This window comes from Rhinatrema bivittatum, chromosome 1, assembly GCF_901001135.1.
Source record: "Rhinatrema bivittatum chromosome 1, aRhiBiv1.1, whole genome shotgun sequence".
NCBI lineage: Eukaryota > Metazoa > Chordata > Amphibia > Gymnophiona > Rhinatrematidae > Rhinatrema > Rhinatrema bivittatum.
In genome coordinates, this window is record NC_042615.1 from 426,504,415 (window position 1) to 426,524,875 (window position 20,461).

The following is a 20,461-nucleotide window of genomic DNA, read 5'->3' on the forward strand; positions in this document are numbered from 1 at the left end:
ACACTTGGAGCCATTTCTTCCAACAGACAAACCTGCTTCACATTATGGCATAGTCAGCTTCCAGCAAGGCCAGCAGTGCTCTGCCTTGCTCCACACAGCTCCACCTAGCTTTCCAGCACCTGAAGAGCAGCTGCACTCGGGAGGTGGATCTATTAAGTACATGAATGCCAGCTTGCAGGCTGCAGAAATCCTTTATATTCCTCCCTCTATTAACAAGTTTCAGGAAGTCTGAGTCAGGTGCTTAATTCTTTCTGAGTGGCAAAAAGATTCCCGCCACTGGGCATCTCCTGATCCACATTCGCTTGCTCCATCAGAACATAAGTGCACTTGAGTCCACAACAAGGGAAAAGTCATAGTCCTGGAACTTAACAAACCTGGCAACCTTCAGGCTGCCTTCGCAGGTGACTGCACAACTTTTAAGGAACTGTCCAACTCTGAAGGCACAAGCACGTGCCCCAGACGACTCTGCAATATGGGGTGTAGTAACCCCACTAGTTGATGCCAGGCTCGTTGAACCAGCAGATGGGAAGTGTCTGAGCGCTTTCCCCTGCCTTCACTTCCCCCTTCAAAGGCCAGAGGTGATCCCCATGAACTTTGTGGTGCTCTCAGCATCCTGAGAATCCAAACATGTTACGGGTTCCAACAACCAGATGATTGTACCACGGCCCCACCTGGGCATGACACCCACAGGACAAAGGCAGACTGACACCTGAGTCCCAAAGTCCCAATTTGGAGCAGATTGTGAAGAAGGGGATATGTGATGGGAGGCAGAGGTGGTAGGATGTACATAATGTAAAGGACAGAGCATGTCTTCCCAATATAAGGTCCCTAGGTGTCGGAGTTGTCCTATAGAGAAAAAGAAAACCCAGTCTCTCCACGGACTCCTGCATGTGATAATTTTTTAGAATTGATGATGGCATTAGGGTGGGATCAAATAATTTCTGAACCAAATCATAAAGATGGCCAAATTTTAGACCTAATTTTTATTAATAAGACACATTTCATCAATATTAAAACCTCACAATTGACAATACCATGATCTGACCATAAATTAATCAATGTAACTGCCACTGTGATGATTTCAGAACAATATACACAGCCATATCAACAAAATAATTCTTTTCACAAGAAAATAAATAATGATGATGTTAAAGTCTGTTGCGCCCGTCAGTCGCAGGCGGCTGAGACTTCTCATGCTCACCTCTTTTCTTGCTACTTCGCCTATCCTCGGAAGAATGACGGCCTCTGCCAGCGAACGCCGACCTCCCTGGAGTCCCCGGGACGGCGTGGGCAATGCCAACCGCCATCTTGTTCCTGGAGTCACCTAGTACACGCACGCACGAACCGTCTTTAATACACGTCATGGCGGGAAACTCGGGGGCGTCCCCTCCACATGACGTCACCGCCTTGCTGTATTTAACCTGACCCAGACGAGTTAGCAAAGAAGTTCTCCTCGTTGCTGAATCCGCTTCTCTTTGGACTTCTTGTTCCTGTCTCGGTGGGGAACGCTCTAAGTACCCACTCCTCAGGGGCTCTTCCGTGTTCCTGGTTATCCGCTCCTCTGAGGGCCTTCCCACCTTGCTCTTCTGGAACCTAGTCTTGTGAGTACTTCTCACTTCATCTCTACTAGCCTTGCTGGAATTCTCACTGCAGTGTACCCCAAGCCTCGGGCCATTACTGCATTCTCACCAGCAGGATTTGCTACATCTACCCTGCGCTGCAGGAAGACTGCCTCCTTCATTCCAAGTACTTCTTGGCTCCGGGACCTCAGACCTTCTCTACACCATCTGCCTCGCATAACCATCCTCGGCGTACCCCGCGCTGCGGACCACTACCGGACTGTCTCATCTGAGGTACCTTCTTGGGTTCGTCCCTCAGCTAAGAACTGTACTTTTACTTCAGTGCCCGCTCCACGGGAGCTGCTCAAGAACTGCACCTTTAATGCATTTCCTGCTCCACGGGTTATGCTTTCTCTTTTCCCATAATAAAGTCTGTATACAGCTGTGTCCTTGCTACTGAGACCACGCCTGCCGGCAGTGAGGCTCAAGGGGCTCCTCCCTGTGGGCGGTGACACCTCTCACTCCGGCCCAGGGGTTCACATCCATACCAAACCATAACAAAGCCATTCTACCAGAGAACATCAAAGCAATTTTTTTAAGAATATCTTGTCCTGTATAATTATATGGGACAAAATTATTATTATTATTATTTAATTTTATTAAAACACATTTCTTACATGTGTATATCAAAGCAATGTGCATATAAAAATGTTTTAAAAATTACAAAGCATATTAAATAAATAAAACTATTTAAAATAAAATGAAACAACTGAGTAAAAGAAACTAAAAAAAGATTATACATAACTTAGCATGCATTTAAACTGATGATGATTAAAAACATCAATTGAAATATGTCAATAAAACACAGTAATTAAAATAATGCTGGCATATATTTATGATCAAATAGGAAGGACTAATCTGGAAAGGCCTGTATAAAGAGGAAGGTTTTAAAAAAATTCCCAAATTTAAAATAGTCCTTCTCAAGGCACAACCCCAAAGGAAAAGAATTACAAGACTGGGAGCCAGAAAAGAGAAACATATTTCTTGGGTGTGTTCAAGTTAGATTATCTTTGATGAACGAAGAACTAATAAAACTTCACAACTAATTGTTGTGAAGAATGTAAGGTGTGTGCACCTAGGTTGGTATGGGACAAGAAGATTAGATAAATATGATGGAGTACCACAGTGGAAAGCTTTGAAGGTTAAACAGCCAATCTTGAATTGAATCCTGAAGAAAACAGGAAGCCAGTGAAGTTCAGTGAGTAGTGGTGTAATATAATCAAATCTTTTCTTACAAAGAATTATTTTAGCTGCTGTGTTCTGTACTATCTGCAGTCTGTGAATGAGATTATAAGAAAGGCCATGCAGTGTTGTGAACCTGCCTGTGACCAGCGCGGGCAGGCCCCCTACCTTTGCGGCCAGTCAGGCTGCTGACGCTGTTCCACCGCAGCAGTCAGCCGCTGCTGCTGTCCTCCACGGTCCGGAGACCGCGGCAGCCTCCTGCCCTGCATGGCAGGGCTGAGCCCCGCCGGGAGTCTCCCTTCACGGCTAAAGCCGCTGCTGCCGTTCCTGGGGTCCTCGAAGGCGGGGAGTCCGTCCTTGCCTTGCCTGCTTCTTCTCCAGCTTCACGGCAGGGAAGCCGTCCTGCCGGTGCTTTCTTTCTTCCATCTTCGTGGCAGGGAGCCGCTCTTCTATCGGCCCTCCATGTGGCTAGGATGCTCTTCTCCTGGCTCTCCTTAGGCGCAGGTGCGTGCCTCTTGTCACTATTTAAAGAGCCAGCAGCGGGAAAAGTCCTATGGCCCTCAAAGATTATGTCATCCACCAGTCCTGCTTCAGCCCTATAAAAAGGGCCCAGTGTCAATCCAACTTTGCCATCGCAAGGAGTTAAACGCTCCTGGATATTCCTGTCCTTCGCTCCAAGAGTCCTCGCTGTTCCATCGCTTCTTCAAGGTCCTGTGTTCTTCATTGAAGCTCCATGTCTTGTCCTGATGTCCGTGATCCAGTCCAAATGGCGATCTATAATAGCCGTCAGGATAACAAAGAAGAATAGATGCCTTGATCTTTTTCAAATATTTATTAAAGTAAAGACATTTTCTTTTAAGAAAGCCCAACTCAGGCCGAGTTTCGCAGCTCAGAAGCTGCTGCCTCAGGGGCTACAAATAAATCATACAACGAATACAATCATTAAAAATAAAATATTACACAAATGACTTATAAGCCAATAGAAAATGACTTGAAAGAATGAGAAATTGACGAATGGTGACATCTATATTCAAACAGATGAATATCAATAAATTATAGACATGCAGACTACTATAGGTCCTATTTTTATACAGACAGAAAACATACTCTGTCAAACAGTGACCAAAAGACTTATCTCTCTTTACCTTAAATAATCATGATTCTTGAATGTGTTTTAGTGTTGTAGAATCATCAAGGAACAGATTACTGTAAATCAGCAGTTTAATGCAACTACAAAAGAAAGTCATTAATGAAACCTTTCAGATTAACCTTCATTATAACTATCTACCATCCAAAGCCAAGTAACAACTTTCCATCTGTGCAGATCTTTAAGTCCTTGTGTTGCAATATGACTACCCTCTACATCAGGGGTCAGGAACCTTTTTGGCTGAGAGAGCCATAAACGCTACATATTTTAAAATGTAATTCCATGAGAGCCATACAATATGTTTAAAACTAAATACAAGTAAATGTGTGCATTTTATGTAAGATCACACTTTTAAAGTACAATAAGTCTCTGAAAATATTACACCAGGCCTTAAGACACCAATACATCTCCTATTAGGAGAGCTCGCCGGTGCCGCTGACTCCAGCTGTCCTGCCGCGTTCCGCCCGGGCTGACAGCATTTTAAGCCCGGGCGGAGGAGGACCGGGGAGCAGCTGGGTCAGCGGGAAAGTGTGGCGACTGTCTGCGAGCCAGATGCAGCCCTCAAAAGAGCCATATCTGGCTCGCGAGCCATGGGTTCCCGACCCCTGCTCTACATCCTAGTTCAGAAATAAAAATTGCAATATATTGAAAACAAAAGCATTGTTTGCAACATAATTATAAAACATTCAGTGCTATACAGAGTGTATTTTAAAATGGGAACAAAATCCAGTCAAACCAATAAATTCCAATTAATGTGAGCCAGAGCACTAATGATGGAGGCATAAAAATGAATATTAAAAATGCCATCACACTTATAGATGTACAAGTCATAAAAATCAAACAAAATCTAATACAGGAAAAGTTAACAATGTTGAAAGTCAAATTGAATCCAGTCTACACTCAAGCTGCAAAAAATCTAAATAATACCGGTTGCCAAATGAGAAGAGAAAAATTGGCGCCAAAAACAAAAGCACAGAAATAGCCGTGGGTAATTCAAAAACATGAATTTCTGTAAAACTGAACATTCTTTACTGACACTAATTTACATCAGAACTTAAATTATTCTAATAAAACATGGCCAGAACAAAAACATGTGATAAACGTTAGCTTGTGTCCAGTTTAAATGCCGACTTACTTTTTCCTAAAAAAAAACAGCAATAAAGATGTTGAAACATGCTTGTTGATTTATAACTATAAAATCGGGTTGCCAAAGTCTGTGTGAACCTTTACTTTGTGAGGAACCGCAATAATATTGTTAACTTAAAATTGGAATAACTAAATAAGATTGAAACAACAGCTAGAGGTGATCTAAAAATGCGATGCAAATCTGACAAACACTTTACCTTACAGTGCACAATTCGGCGTTCAGTCTCTACTTGTTGTCTGTGAATCCCTGGCTGCTGTCAGTCAACCATTTTAAAACACTGTTTTGGCGCCAAAAAATTAAAAAGCCCCAAAGTGCTTAAATAAATATTAGTAATTGAAAATCATATTTGTAAAAATATTTATAAAACATAAAAGGATATAAAATAAATAAAATCCTTTTTTTTAAAAACTGTTTTTATATCATACAAGCCGTTAAGCCCGTCACAACGGGCTACATTACATTTTTGTTTTCGGTCCATTTTCGAAAACAGCACCCTCCTACACTTTTTCTCCCTCATTCCCCCTTCCCCCTCAGTCACTCACCCCCTTCCCACCCCTCAGTCTTACTCACTCTCTGTCTCCCACTGCCTCCTTCCCCTCACTCTCACCTCCCTCCCCTTCCCTCAGTCACTCCCACCTCTCTCCCCTTCCCTCAGTCACTCCCCACCCTGTCTCAATCCCATCTCCCTCAGCCCTCCTCCACTCCCTTTTTCTCTGCTCCACAATTTCTAACCCTTCCACTTACTCACATCCCTGTCTCTCACCTCTCCCTCATTCTCACTCTTCCCCACCCCCTACCTCCCTCCCACTCAGTCCCTCCCCCTCAGTCCCTCCCTCCCTCTCACTCAGTCCCTCCCCCTACCTCCCTCCCACTCAGTCCCTCCCTCCCTCTCACTCACTCAGTCCCTCCCTCCCCCCACTCAGTCCCTCCCTCCCTCAGTTCGTCCCTCCCTCCCTCTCTCTCCTCCCTCCCTCGCTACTGGCCGCCGCTGCCGCCGCTCCTCGTCATCATTCGCCGCCACCGCCGCTGCCACCCGCCGCCGCTGCTACCGGACACCGTCGCCACCGCTGCCGCTGCCCCCCAACACCGCCGCCGCCACCGGACGCCGCCACCGCTGCCCCCCGACACCGCCACCGCCGCTGCCGCTGCCCCCCCGACACCGCTGCCGCCATGTTTTGTTTTTTTTTTGACGCTGGCTAAGACCGACGTCCTTGCCCGCACATGCGCAGTAGAGCTGTGCTCTACTGCGCATTTGCGGGCCGTCGGTCATGGCCCATTTATAAGGTAGATTGTCAATCAACTTAGGAGGCGTGGTTAGAAAAAAAATTGAGGAGGCATCAAAATGAAATAACTTAAGTGAAAAAGACATATATCATATGTGCTTTCTAAGTTACTAACAATATTATGGATGACTGTAAAAAAACATCAGAATATCTAGTTATGAATAAATAATAGTGATCTATGAGAAGAGATGTAGACAATTGTATCAAAACAGTGTTAAACAGTTTCATCAAAAAAGTCAAAAGGTAGAAAGTGTGATAGTTATGCAAACATGAACACTAAAAAATTGAATAAAAAATATTTTAAAGTAGGTCACATAAAAATCAGAATCAAATTTACAGTTACAGATAAAACAGGCAATAAACAATAATAAAAAACATGAAACTGTAATTAAAAAAACAATCAGATCTAGAGCAGATGCAGTGACATAGACTATGGACATATTCATAAAAATACAGAAAGGTCTATTTCCATGTTTAATCCATTCGGAGTCATGGTGTTGAACTCATATATGAATTTTTGTTCCAACTGCAGCAATAATCTTTCAAGATTACCTCCTCTCCAGTTAAGAGTGGGTTGCTGAATCACACAAAACTTGTATTGATCAAACTTATGATTATATTCTATAGAATGCTCGACCAAGGGTTTAGACAGTACACAGCGTTTCATACTGCTTTTGTGCTACCGCGCGCATGTTATAAAGTCCAGGGTCGGCGCGCGCAAGGGGGTGCACACTTGTGCACCTTGCACGTGCTGAGCCCGATGGGAGCCCCAATGGCTTTCCCTGTTCCCTCCAAGGCCGCTCCGAAATCGGAGCGGCCTTGGAGGGAACTTTTCTTTTGGCCCCCACCCCCACCTTCCCCCCTCTTCCCTTATCTAACCCACCCCCCGCCCTACCTAAATCCCCCCACCTTATTTTTTACGCCTGCCTGTTGCAGGCTTATCTTGTGCGCTGGCCGGCTGCTGGCGCACGAACCTCCGGCACAGCTGCTGTGCCGGAGGACTCGGGACCACCCCCGGACCGCCCCTTTTTCAAAGCCCCGGGCCATACGCATGCCCCGGGGTTTGCGCGCCGCCGAGCCTATGCAAAATAGGCTTGGCGCACGCAGGGGTAGGTTTTCAGGGGTTATGCGCGTAACCCTTTGAAAATCTACCCCTGTGTCTATTTTTGTGAACATAGGTCCTGTTTCAACTTATCCGAGAACCAGCTTTTTTTGGTTTTTCTTTTTTTTTTTTTTTTAAGATTTTTTGGTTCTGTTTTTCATCTCCAACCTTAAGTTGTGATCCCTGGACACAACATTTTCCTCTGGGGTTAGCAACTTTCTTTGAGTTGAGGGGAATGATATGTTTAGATGGAAAGGAGGGTGAAACTGGGGGTGTATGGAGCTTATTTGGTCTGCCTAGTGGTTTGTTGTGTGAATGGGGTTGGGAACGGGGATTGGAGGAGGGTGGGTTGGTCTTTGCTGGAATGTTCATGGTGCTGGGTTTGAAGACTTTTTGGGGAATTCCACAGGGGTGGATAAAGGGCAGGGGGGCGGTGGGAACTGGGAAGGAGTATGGTTGCGGAAATGTTTAACAATGACACAAGTTTACAGCTGGCTCCTCAATTATGTGCTTTGTTTAACTATTTGCAAACTCCCGGGGCTAGGGTGGGAACCCTTATGGAGGCAAACATAGTTTTAATTCCAAAACTTGCCAGAGACCCTTTGAAATGTGCCTCATATAGGCCTATTTCATTAATAAATAAAAACATGAAGATTTTAGCAAAAAATTTGCAATCTCGATTGGAAGATGTAATGCGCTGTCGGGTACATATTGATCAAATGGGGTACATAAAAGGTTGCTCTTCTGTGAATAATACCCGGCACCTTTTTAATATGCTACATCTGGCTTCCAAAAAAAACGATTGCGGGGGCAATTATATCTATGGATGCGGATAAAGCATTTGACTGGGTCTCCTGGCCTTATTTGTTTTATACTTTGCAACATTCTGGCTTGCTGGAACGGTTTGTTGCATGGTTGGGAGCTTTATATGCAATGCCTATGGCAAGGGTAGAAACAAATGGAATGACCTCTGCTTTGTTTCCAGTAGAGAGGGGAACGAGGCAGGGTTGTCCTTTGTCTCCTCTCTTTTTTGACCTTGCAATAAAGCCATTGGCCCAGGCGACACGCTGCTCAGAGGAGATAATAAGTTTTAGATATAATGATTGTGATCATAAATTCTTACTGTATGCATATGATACTTTAATATATTTGACTGAGCTAAGGAGATCGTTGCCTGAGTTGATGGAGCTAGTTGATACATTTGGGAACATTTCATGGTATATCAAAATCAGAATTGATGTTGGAAAATACCCCTAGAAGGCCCCAAGAGAGGTGGGGTATTTTTAAAAAGCAAGGCTTTAAATATCTGAGTATTTGGATTTCATGGAATTATCTCAATCTATATAAAGATAATTATAATCCCATTCTTAGCTAAATCAAGGCTGATTTGCAGATTTGGTCCTTGCTGCCCTTCTCATTGATTGGCATGGTGAACTTGGTGAAGATAGCTATATTGCCCAAACCGATATATCTTTTTATGCACCTACCATGTGTTGTCCCTGTGGCTGTTTTACAGGCATTGCAGGGTGTTGTCACAACCTTTATATGGAAAGGAAGATCATCCAGGGTAAAATATGACATGTTAAATAAGTCAAGGGAGATGGGGGGGTTGGGTCTCCCAAACTTCCTATGGTATTATTGGGCATGTAGGTTAACATGTATATGGGAATGGGAGGGTGTGGACTCTGCGCAGGCATGGGTGTCCTTTGAGGAGGGTTGGACTAGGGGTGTAGTTTAGCCTCTCTGCTAAGCATGCCGAGATCGACTCCAATGCTGAGGCTGATTATCAGGAATAATCCCATAATAGCTCATACTTTGTACTTTGTGAATGTGGAGGCAGATGCAGAGATTGTGATATTCTGGAAAGGAGTTGGGTACGTATTTGACATTGTTGGTGCGGAACCCATATCTCTCCCCATGCACACTATCTCCTGATATTAGGCTATGGGACACAAATAATTTGAGATTTTTAGGACAGTTATGGATGGATGGAAGGAAGGTTAAAAACCTTTCTTGAGCTATTGGGAGAATTTCAAATCCCTGTCAGTAAAAGGTACTTATATTTGCAACTGCAAAAGGCGTTGTCTCCTATGAGTCTCACGGCGGAATCTTTGGAAGAAAGTGAAGGGATCGAGGGGGTGTTGAGTTGCAAGGTTAGAGCACAGCACCTGATATCAGTGATTTATAAATCATTTAGATCTGCTGTATGTGGAAATATGACTTCAAATCATTTAATCCAGGTATGGAATTCAGATTTGGGGTGCAAATATGATGAGAAAGATTGGAAGTCACTATGGAAGTAGCCCAGACATACAACAATCTGTAATAAGTCAGGAGTTACTGTATAAATTGTTGCATAGAATGTACAGTACCCCAACATTTTTTGCTAAATTTAGTAATTCTGATAATCACTGTTGGAGGGGGTGCGGTCAGATTGGAACATAAATACACATGTTGTGGGGGTACAGGGAGATCCAGGTATTTTGGACTGTTGTGACTGATTGTATTACCAGGATATGTGATCAATAGCTAGAGGAAAAGGCAGCGTTGTTTCTGCCACTAGAAGCATAAAGATGGGCCGTAGGAAGCTAGTCAGTCCTCTTCTCCATGAGGCACATTTAACAGTCGCTCATTGTTGGAAATATACTCCTATTCTGCACAATTGGAAAAGTAAGGTGGCTGAGATAACTGTCATGGAAAAATTGACCTATATGCTGCGAGACCAGATGGATAGATATGAAGATGTCTGGGGTCCCTACTGGACATGGCGGACAGCAGATTCAAATGCTTAAAGGGGGGAGGTATTCATTTTGGGAAGATTATGGCATGGGGTGAAGGGAGGGTATACAATTTTAAAATGGCAAATCGGTATGCTCGAGCTATTGTCAAAAGTGTGGGTCATGCTGTGTCATTGCTGTTATTTATTGTTTGATTATGTTTTGATGTTTAAAGAAAATTGAAAAATAAAAAGTTATAATAAAAAAAGAGATAATTAAGACTGGATACTACCAGTTATGAGTGTTCAAGAGCATGAAACCACTATTAGAATACAATGACTTTCGTACAGTACTCCAGACTAATTTTCTAAAAAATCGATGACTGCAATGCACTATTGATTGAATTGCCTTCTAGCACTTTAAGATTACTTCAGCTGCATCAAAACACAGCCACTCATGTACTTACCGTTAGTAAACATTATGATCACATTACACCTACATTAATATCACTTCACTGGTTACCAATTCAATATTGCATCCAATATAAAATACTGTCTCTAAATTATGAAACCACTATCTGTAAAGATACAGAGTGGATTGGAGCAGCACTGCACTTATATGTATGTAAAACACTGCTCAGATAATCAAATAAGGGATTGTTAGATGTGCCTTTAATACGTTCCATGCACTTGAGTGAAGTTTGTGAAAGAGCAATTTCAGTAGCCAGCCCCAAATTGTGGAATTCTATGCCTGAGGATTTACAGATGTCTAAAGATTTACAAACTTTCAGAAAAGATCTAAAAACTTGGTTGTTTAAATTAGCCTTCAATAACAATTAATGCCATTTCATGAGATTTGTTGATACTGAATATGTCATTGACACCAAGTCAGTGATATGAAACAATGCCTTTATTATGAGAAGCATAGATACTTAAATCATCAATATGATATATGTTGATTGTAATTATGCAATTCTGTGTACTAAGAATGTTTTCAACTTTGTAAACCATTCTGATCTAAATTAGGAAGGACTCCATATAAATACCTGTAAATAAATAAATAAAAAAAAGTTAATTGTGAGTGAGGATGGAGCACCCAGCCTGCCTCTGAGGTAGATTTTAAGAAAGTGCGCCTTCGCGTACTTTTGTTGGCGCACCAGGCGCAAACAAAAGTACGCTTGATTTTAGTAGATACGCGCATAGCCGCGCGTATCAGCTAAAATCCAGGATTGGCGCGCGCAAGGCTGCTGATGTCGTGTAGCTGGCGCATGCCGAGCCGCGCAGCCTGCCGCCGTTCCCTCCAAGGCCACTCCGAAATGGGAGCGGCCTCGGAGGGAACTCGCTTTCGCCCTCCCATCACCTTCCCCTCCCTTCCTCTATCTAACCCACCCCCCGGGCCCTATCTAGACCCCCCCCCCCCACCTTTGTCGGGGGATTTACGCCTCCCGGAGGGAGAAGTAAATCCCCGCACGCCAGCGGGCCACTAGCGCGCCGAGACGCAACCTGGGGGCAGTTCCGGAGGGCGCGGCCACGCCCCCGGGCCCGCCCACGAAACGCCGCGTCCCACCCCCAAAATGCCGTGCCGATCCGACACGCCCCCGACACGCCCCCTCGAAAAACCCCGGGACTTACGCGAGTCCCGGGGCTCTGCGCGCGCCGGTGCGCCTATGGAACATAGGCGCACCGGCGCGCAAGGCCCTGCTTGCGTAAATCCGGGCGGATTTACGCAAGCAGGGCTTTTAAAATCCGCCCCTCTATGCGGTATTAAATGACTGTAATGGACATTTTGCATCCCCATTGGAAGGACAGAAGGTACAGGGGAGATGTAAAATAACGAATCCCATGTATATGCGAAACTCTATCCAGTTTTTGGAATTAAATGCAGGACCAGTATCCAAGACAAGTATGTGGGGCAATCCACAGGACACCACCCACCCTTTTATAAGATCTGTCTGACAAAACCTTCATCTGGCAGCATAGTTTTAGCGGAGACAGGCTTTGTCAGATGACTAAAGAGTTAGATCAGGGGAAAGCTCTAGATGTAGCATACAGGGAAGGTGACTTTAATACGAGCGTGTGGGTACCCATACATGTGCATATGTGCACATGAGTGCACATATGCAGGAATTTTAAATCGTGCACGCAATTGTGCATGTATGATTTAAAATATACATACTGCACATATGTGTGCCCCTAATTTTAAGCGGTTACTCAAGAAAATGTAATTCGCATATCTTCCTTACAAATTTGTCAGCTTTAACACGTATAGGAAAGTGGATATGAAAACATGCTTGCATGAAAGACATTCCCAGTTTTACCAATCAGTCTATCAGTTCGCCCAGTCCATCTTCAGGTCATCCAGACCCCTCTGGTTCTTCAGCCTGCACTCCCCCCTGTTTACCCAGACTCCTTACCCAGTTTTTGACCTAAAATGAGTTTTCTTCAGACTTACACCTCATCAAGAGCAGAAGTAAATATGCGCAGCTAACAGCCTGCTATGCGCTATGGCTGAGGGATTTAAAATATGGATTTATGCGTATAAACGTTGGCCCTGCCCTGAAATACACCTGACATGCCCTGGCTCTGCCCTTTTTTCTTGTGCGTTCGACTGCTTGCTTACGTACAGTTACACACGTAATTGGGCCATTTTAAAATACAAATCACTCACGCTCGGCCCAGATAGTTGCATATATGGGTCTCTTAATGTGAGCAACTCTTAAAATTCATCCTTAGATTTCAGTAAGATCTTTGACAGAGATCCGCATAGTCATCTTATAAACAAAGGACTAAATTTTCAAAAAAGTTATGCGCGCAAAAATAACATACCATTGGAGCAATTTTCAAAAGCCATTTAGTCAAGTAAAGTGCACTTACACAAGTAAATCCCATGGACAATTCAATGGTATATATCGTAGCAAATTTCAAAAGCTCACTTACTGGAATAAAGTACATTTACTCGAGTAAAACCTAGTGCATGACTGGGTTAAAAATTGGTTGAATGGGAAGCGACAAAAAATAATGGTAAATGGAACTCAATCTGAGGAAAGGGGAGTTACTAGTGGTTTGCTGCATGCATTGGTCTTTGTTGCAGTTCTGTTTGACATTTGCATAAATAATATTGCAAAAGCGCCATTGAGAAAGGTTTGCCTTTTTGTGGATGATACCAAAATCTGCAACAGGGTAGACATTCAGGAAGGCATAGAAAAGCTGAGGAAGGATGTAGTGAAGCTTAAGGAATGGTCTAGAGCAGTGGCTCCTAAACCTTCTATGGGTGACCCCTCCAGCCAATCAGGTTTACAGGATATCGGCAATGAATATGCATTAGATACATTTTCATGCAATGGATACAGTGCATGTAAATCTATCTCATGCATATTCATTGCGGATATCCTGAAAACCAGCCTGGTTGTGAACCACTGGTCTAGAATCTGGAAACTAAGATTTAATGCTAAAAAATGCAGGGTCATGCATTTATTTATTTCTTTATTCTGGATTTATTAATGTCCTACTGCCTGAGTGTTAGGCAATTTACAGTTAAAACATAAATTAAAAGAATGAGGTAAAACCCAAAATAAAATGACACATACATAGACTACAAAAACCAAACAGGTTAGATTTTAAAAGCGTTGCTCGTTCAAAAACAGCCTCATACACACATATGTGGGCTGCGCACAAGCAACATGAATTTTAAGAAGCCACAAAGTACACGCGTCAAGAACAAGGGGGCAGGGCCAATTCGGATTTACACATGTAACTCCGAACTTTAAAAAAGCTGATCATGGCTCACATCAGTGTGTTATCCACATAACTTTACTTCTAGTCCTGATGAAGAGCAAGTCTGGAGATCTCACGTTTTAGGGATTTTCAAGACTGCTGAACTACAGTATATTCTGAGAGAGAGAGAGAGAGAACTGTAGGAGAGACAATATGACACTATACATACATATACCACTGTAAAAGGGGCACTTTCAGCTCAAGGTGGGTTTGAATCATGAGAATCTTATCCATAGTTACACTAACTGCCATAACCACATCCTCTGGCAATGAACTCCAGAGCTTAATTATGCACTGAATGAAAAATAATTTTCTCCGATTTGTTTTAAATGAGCTATATGCTAACTTCATGGAGTGCCCCTCAGTCCTTCTATTGTCTGAGGGAGTAAATAACCAATTTACATTTACCTGTTCAAGTTCTTCATTCCCTCCCCTATGGCCAGGATGCAAGGGTCTGTAGCACACCGATGTAACACCGTACCCCCCCCCCCCCAAACCCACCCTAAGTTGAAAGTGCCCCTCTTTCAGTGGTAGATATAGTGTCACCCTCTCACACACATGAAAAAACTGGTTTTCCCCTTGTATGAGCATATGCACTGAAGCACCTCTTAAAATGGGAGGAGGAATAGCCTAGTGGTTAGCGCAGTGCACTATGAACCAGGAGACCAGGGTTCAAGTCCTGCTGTTGCTCCTTGTGACCATGGGCAAGTCACTTTACCCTCAATTGCCTCAGATACAAAAAAAAACTTAGAGTGTAAGCCCTCTGGGGACAGAGAAATACCTACAGTACCTGAATGTAAACCAGTGTGATATCTCAATTGAGATTGAATGTCAGTATATAAAAATAATAAATAAAATCACATGCACATATACATGTGGTGGGGTATTTTAAAAGATGTGCACTCGATACAAAATTGCAGCATACCTCTGCTCATGCATTCTTTTTCAAATTAGCCAGAAAGGGTGCAGTGTTGGGGGAGCGATGGGAAGCAATCCCGATTGCAGGGAGATTTAGTGTGCCCAGACCACGGCACGACCCCAGAGGACTTCAGGGAAGCACCGAGGTAAGACGTGTTCAAGCACAGGCAGAAAGGCAGAAGACCAGGGAGCCTGACCTCTGCTGAACCCATCGCACCAGAAGAGACCTAACAATGCAATGCTGGTCCCTGGGGTAGCCCTCCGGCCACTCGATAGCCCTTTCGGACCTGCCTCTTGGGATGCGATGGGACAGACAGAGGTCGAGGACAGGTGATGGTAATGGAACAGGAACAAGACGAGGAGCTTGGAGACTTGGACGAGACGAGGAAACTTGGAACTCAGGCAAGGATTCAGATGTGGACGAAGGTTCAGGATGCTCAAACATGGATGAAGATACAGGATGCTCAGACGTGGATGGAGATACAGGATGCTCAGAGGATTCAGACAGGGATTCAGGTTTCTAGAAGACTCAGCCAAAGATTAGGGATACTCGGAAGACTCGGACAAGTATTCAGGACTCAGGTGAAAGTACTGGGTGAGAATTGCATCGCAGCGCACCCTACACAGCCGCCACGGACTACGCTGGACGCGAAGCAGAGTCCAGGTGAAGAAGTGGAAATTGAAGCCAGGGCATGACGAAGATTAGGGAGAGGCCTGCACCAGGGCGCACCCTACACAGCCGCCAGTGGCTGGTCGTGGACCACACTGAAGTGAAGCAGGATCTGGCAGAGTCTAGGCATGGACGGAAGCAGGCAAGGTACTCCAACGACCGGGGACAGGATACAAGACTCAGGATTCAAGACTTGGAACTCGGATTCAGGAACATTAAAAGCAAGGGTCCATTGGAAACTTGCACTGCAGGTGAAGGTGGGCATAGTGCCACGAAGCACCCTACACGGCTAGTCAAGGCAAGGCACGGGCCACTACAAAGGCTCGCCAGGAAGAATGGATAAAAGGAAGCTGGAAGCTGGACGAAGAGCTGACAAAGTGGACATCGGAATCAGGAGAGGAACGAAGGACATCAGGTATGTCAGGAAATTGGAATCACTAGACAATGGGGATCTCTGGAGACAAGGACATCTGGGACGTCTGCGGCGTAGAACGTGGAACAGGTACCTCTAGAGCAGGAACATCAGAACTAGGAACATCCGGAAGGAAAAGCATCTGAAGACAGGAACATCTTGAAGATGAGACGGACAAGGACACAGGATCCGATGAGAGACCAAGACATGGAGCAAGGGTGAAGACAAAGGATCAGAACCACAGATGAAAACAAGGGAATTCCCACGAAGAACGGAGTGCCTTGAAGAAGTGAGGTGAAGCAGAGAAGACTCCTGAAAGGAAAAGCTGGAACTATGGAGAATCCAGGAGTAGACCAACTCCTTGCAAAGGCGAGGACAGACTGAAGAAAGGCCCTCTTTATAGGGCTGAAGAAGGAGACGCCTAGGAACGTCATCAGGAGGAGTCTGGATGGACTGCCAATACTGGCCCTTAAAATAGGGCAGAGAGGCGAGGCCGCGCGCCTAAGAAGGGGCAGGACCTTGGAGAGTGGCGGCAGCGTCCATGCCGCAAGGGCAGGCCCTGACGTCAATGGCTTCACGCCGCGAAGACAGAAGAAGATGGCAGCTCCTGGCTGCATGAAGAGGAACTCCAGGGCGGCCTCCTGGCCACAGAAGAGGACTTGGTTGGCAGCAGTCTCCGGGCCGCGGAAGAAGGACAGCGGTGGCCCCCCCCGGAGCAGGGAAGACGTCAGCGGCCTCCGGGCCATGAGGAAGCACGGTGGCACAGCCCACCGTGCAGGAGAGAGAGGTGGATGGCCTCCTGGCTGCAACGGCAAGACGGCGGCTGGCAGCGGAGAACTGGTGTCGGCAGCGGCGGCCTCCAGGCCCCACTAAGGTGAGAGGCTGCTTGTGGGCCTATCCCAAAAGCAGAATCGCAACAGCACCCCCTCCTCAAAGACCCCATCCCCAGGTCTTTTTCTAAAACAGAGAGGGGTCAACGAACTGAAGCTGGAAAGTCTAGGTGGAGGACTGAGGCGATGACGAATTCAAAACTGGAAACATGAAGCTGAGGTCATAGAAGATCAGGATTCAGAGAAGACATAGACAAACTTTGAAGGCACAGATCTGGCAGGATACGGAAATTGCAAGACAGCAAGGCAGCATCTCAGGTTCTAGAAGTTCAGGGTAGAAGAGACTGAAAACAAAGAGTCCAGGATAAATGAGAAACCCAGATAAAGTCGCGTTCTTGGAGTATAGTCCATATATAGAATGTAATAAATGGAGATAGATAATGCTCAATCTGATTCTAAAGTCCTTTGTGTGGTGCTGGAGCTGCAGTAGCATCAGCTTATCCTCCATGAGATATATTAATCAGATAGTGCCAACTTTACTAGAAGTAGTGTAAACAGTCAATCAAACTTTAATTGCTATGGGATTTCAAAAGCCAATCGTATCACCGAGGTTGCATCAACAACATAACAGTGTCAAAAAGGAGTTTATTATTTTCCTTTGTTCAAAGTATTCAGACTCAGATTGAGCATTATCCGTCTCCATTTATTACATTCCATATATTTACAAGCCTCTGATGCAGCCTTTTTCCGGGAGAAACTCGGTCAGAGTCGGGCTATTTGAAATTTGAATGTTCCCTAGTATATAATCTTTGTCTCCACAATGAATTATTTTAAGTAAAATGACCGGTCTACATTTGCTTTATCAGCTTCCTGGCTCTAACAGACTATCTGCCGTTTTGTTTCTTAAGTCTCATTTGAGACCTCATTTGGAATACTGTGCACAGTTCTTGAGGTCGCACCTTCAGAAAGATATAAACCGGATGGAGTTGGTTCAGAAATAGTTGGCTACTGAAATAGTCAACAGTCTTCATCATAAAGCATATGGTTGCTTTTCCATGGACTGCCTCTAGCCTCTCTTTTCTCTTTGAAATATGGCAACCAGAACTGAATCCAATATTCTAAGTGAGGCCTCACCAATGACCATATCACCTGCTTTTTCTACTAGTTATGTCTCTTCCTAAGCAACCTTCTGGCTCTTGCCTTCATCCTATGACATTATTTCACTACCCTGATATCATTAGACGCTATCATCCCAAGATATTCCTCCTGGTCGGTGCACATCGGCTTTTCACCCCTCACTGTGTACCACTTCCTCAGATTCTGCACACCACATGCATTATTCTTAGCTTTTTTTGTCTTAAATCTTAATTCCCTTGTGCTTTCTTAGATTAGTTCTTCTCATGTCTACTCTCTCAGGGGTATCTACTCTGATGAGGATCTTAAGTGTTATCCACAAAAGGACAAACTTTTATTTCTAACCCTTCTGCAGTATTGCTCACAAAGTTATTGAGCAGAACCAATCCCAGGCCCAATCCCTGCGGCACTCCACTCTTCACCTTTCTCTCCTCAGAGTGAAATCCATTCACTAGTACTCTGTTGTCTACCACTCAGCCTTCAAAAGAACACAAACTGGATAGAGTAAGTCCAAAGGACAGCTATAAAAATGGTCAATGGTTTTTGTCATAAGGCAGGGATTCCCAAACCTGTCCTGGTGAACTCTGAGCCAGTCAGGTTTTCAGGATATCCATAATGAATATGTGTGGCAGACCCTCCCGGTCTGGCCACTAGATGTCAATATCCCTGTATTATAACACTTTATTAAGAGTTGCGCTCGGGGGTGGACCCTTGTCCTGGGACAGTGAAGGAACGCCTCCTGAAAGGGAACAGGAGGTAACTGCCCCCCAGGGGGCGAAGCACTGGAGGAGACAGAGGCTGTGTAGAGCTTCACCACTGGAAGCACGAGGTCCCCCAGGGAGAAGCCCATAGGGACCCGGGCCGCTTGGACTTAGGTGGGCCTCGCAGGGTCTCCTGAGAGAATGGAAGTCTAGTGTGCCCATGGACACAGGGGGAGCGTGATCGGGTTCAAAGTTGGAGGCTGGTTGGAACAGGGAGAATCAGAATAGAGTTAGTGATGATTAGACGAGGAACAGAGCCAGAATCTGAAGACAAGGTCAGGCAGGCAAAGGTCAAGATCCAGAGGTCAGTCCGAGGAATGGTCAGGAAAGCAGGGGTCAGGTACCGGAGGTCAGATGAGGTCAAGGCAGGCTGAGGTCTTGAGGCAGGCAGCAGGCAGGTCAGGAACAAGCTGAGGTCTTTGAGGCAGGCGGCAGGCAGGCAGGCAGATCAGAAACAAGCTGGACGCAGGAGCTAGGATGCAGGAACAGGTCAGGAACAGAAGGATCCTGGAACGAGACTAGGAACAGGCAAGAGCAGGAACAAACGCAGAGGCAATCTTAGAACAAACCGACCCAATTGCCAAGGCAAGGAAGCATAGCGAGGAACTTCTTTATATCGAGGGATCAATCAGGGCATGCCACGGAGCTAGGACCCGCCCTCGGCCCTACATAAGTCCTGGCAGTCCGCGCGCGCTTAGGGGCATGGCTAACATGGCAGAGGACGCCGCGCCTTGGCATGAGGCCTGCCACGCAGTGGAAGGCCTGGTGACCGCCACCGCGGAACGCTGGGCCTGGCAGGGCTGGCAACTACCACGAGGGAGGTCGTCCCGGGACCCGCTGTGGAACCATAAAGGTGAGCAAGCCCATGCACGTAACAATACCCCTCAGTCCCTCCCACCTAGAGGGTCTGGATTGGATGCTTGAACACTATTTAGCTCAGCCATTTTAGAACACTTTGGGATCAGTTTGAGAAAGCCTTTGAACAGTAAGGATGTTTACGTTTTACACTCTGGTGAGGCCTCCCAGCTTCACCCAAATGGAGTTTCATTTAGAAGTGATACCTCATCGGGCTCTCCCTGCCAGAGGTTCCTTCTCCTACTAATTTACAGAGAGACAGATTTAATGCCTGATACACTTTTGGGGTGAAAGGGCTCTCACCAAGTGCCCAAAGACCTGGAGCCTACTCTACCCTAGGTGGGCAAGCACCAGTGATGGATCCTGCTGCGAGAGACAGTGAGGGCAGAAGATGTATCCAGTTTAACCTTTAAATTATTTTTCGGACTTTAGCAGAGTGGGGAGGTTTTTGGATCCCCCTTCCCCACTAGGATTGCAGTGCTAAGAACTAACCCGATCCCAGTGACATTTCCCCAAGAGAAGTCCCCAGAAATATCAATAAACAGAGTTTGGAAGAACAAGAGCAGGAGACCCCAGTCAGATCTCCACAATCACCAAGGGACCAGGACAGGCTGGGTGAAAGAGATGACCAAAGGTAGAATTTTTGCAGTAAAGTTGGGGACCCCTGCACTAGGATTCCCGGATAGCCGCTGGGAGAGTTAGTGCATTAAATATCATTATGGACTCTACCCAGAGGTCAGAATAAAGGACACCTACCTACAGAGAAAACCCATACATGTACCTTCATTTAGATGTAAATTCAGACTTCTGGACAAATGGACTTTAATTTAATGGTTTCCAATCAGTAAACTATTATTTTAAGACCCCGACCTGGTCCTGTCTGAGTTATTACAGCCCCTTACCTCATGAGA

The 20,461-nt window shown here is 45.2% G+C and overlaps 1 protein-coding gene across 2 annotated transcripts in view; it reads right to left on the reverse strand.

Moving 5' to 3' along the window:
* Positions 1 to 20,461, reverse strand: part of CORO2A (coronin 2A) — a 251,954-nt gene that overhangs the window by 43,676 nt on the left and 187,817 nt on the right. The window lies entirely within an intron of this gene.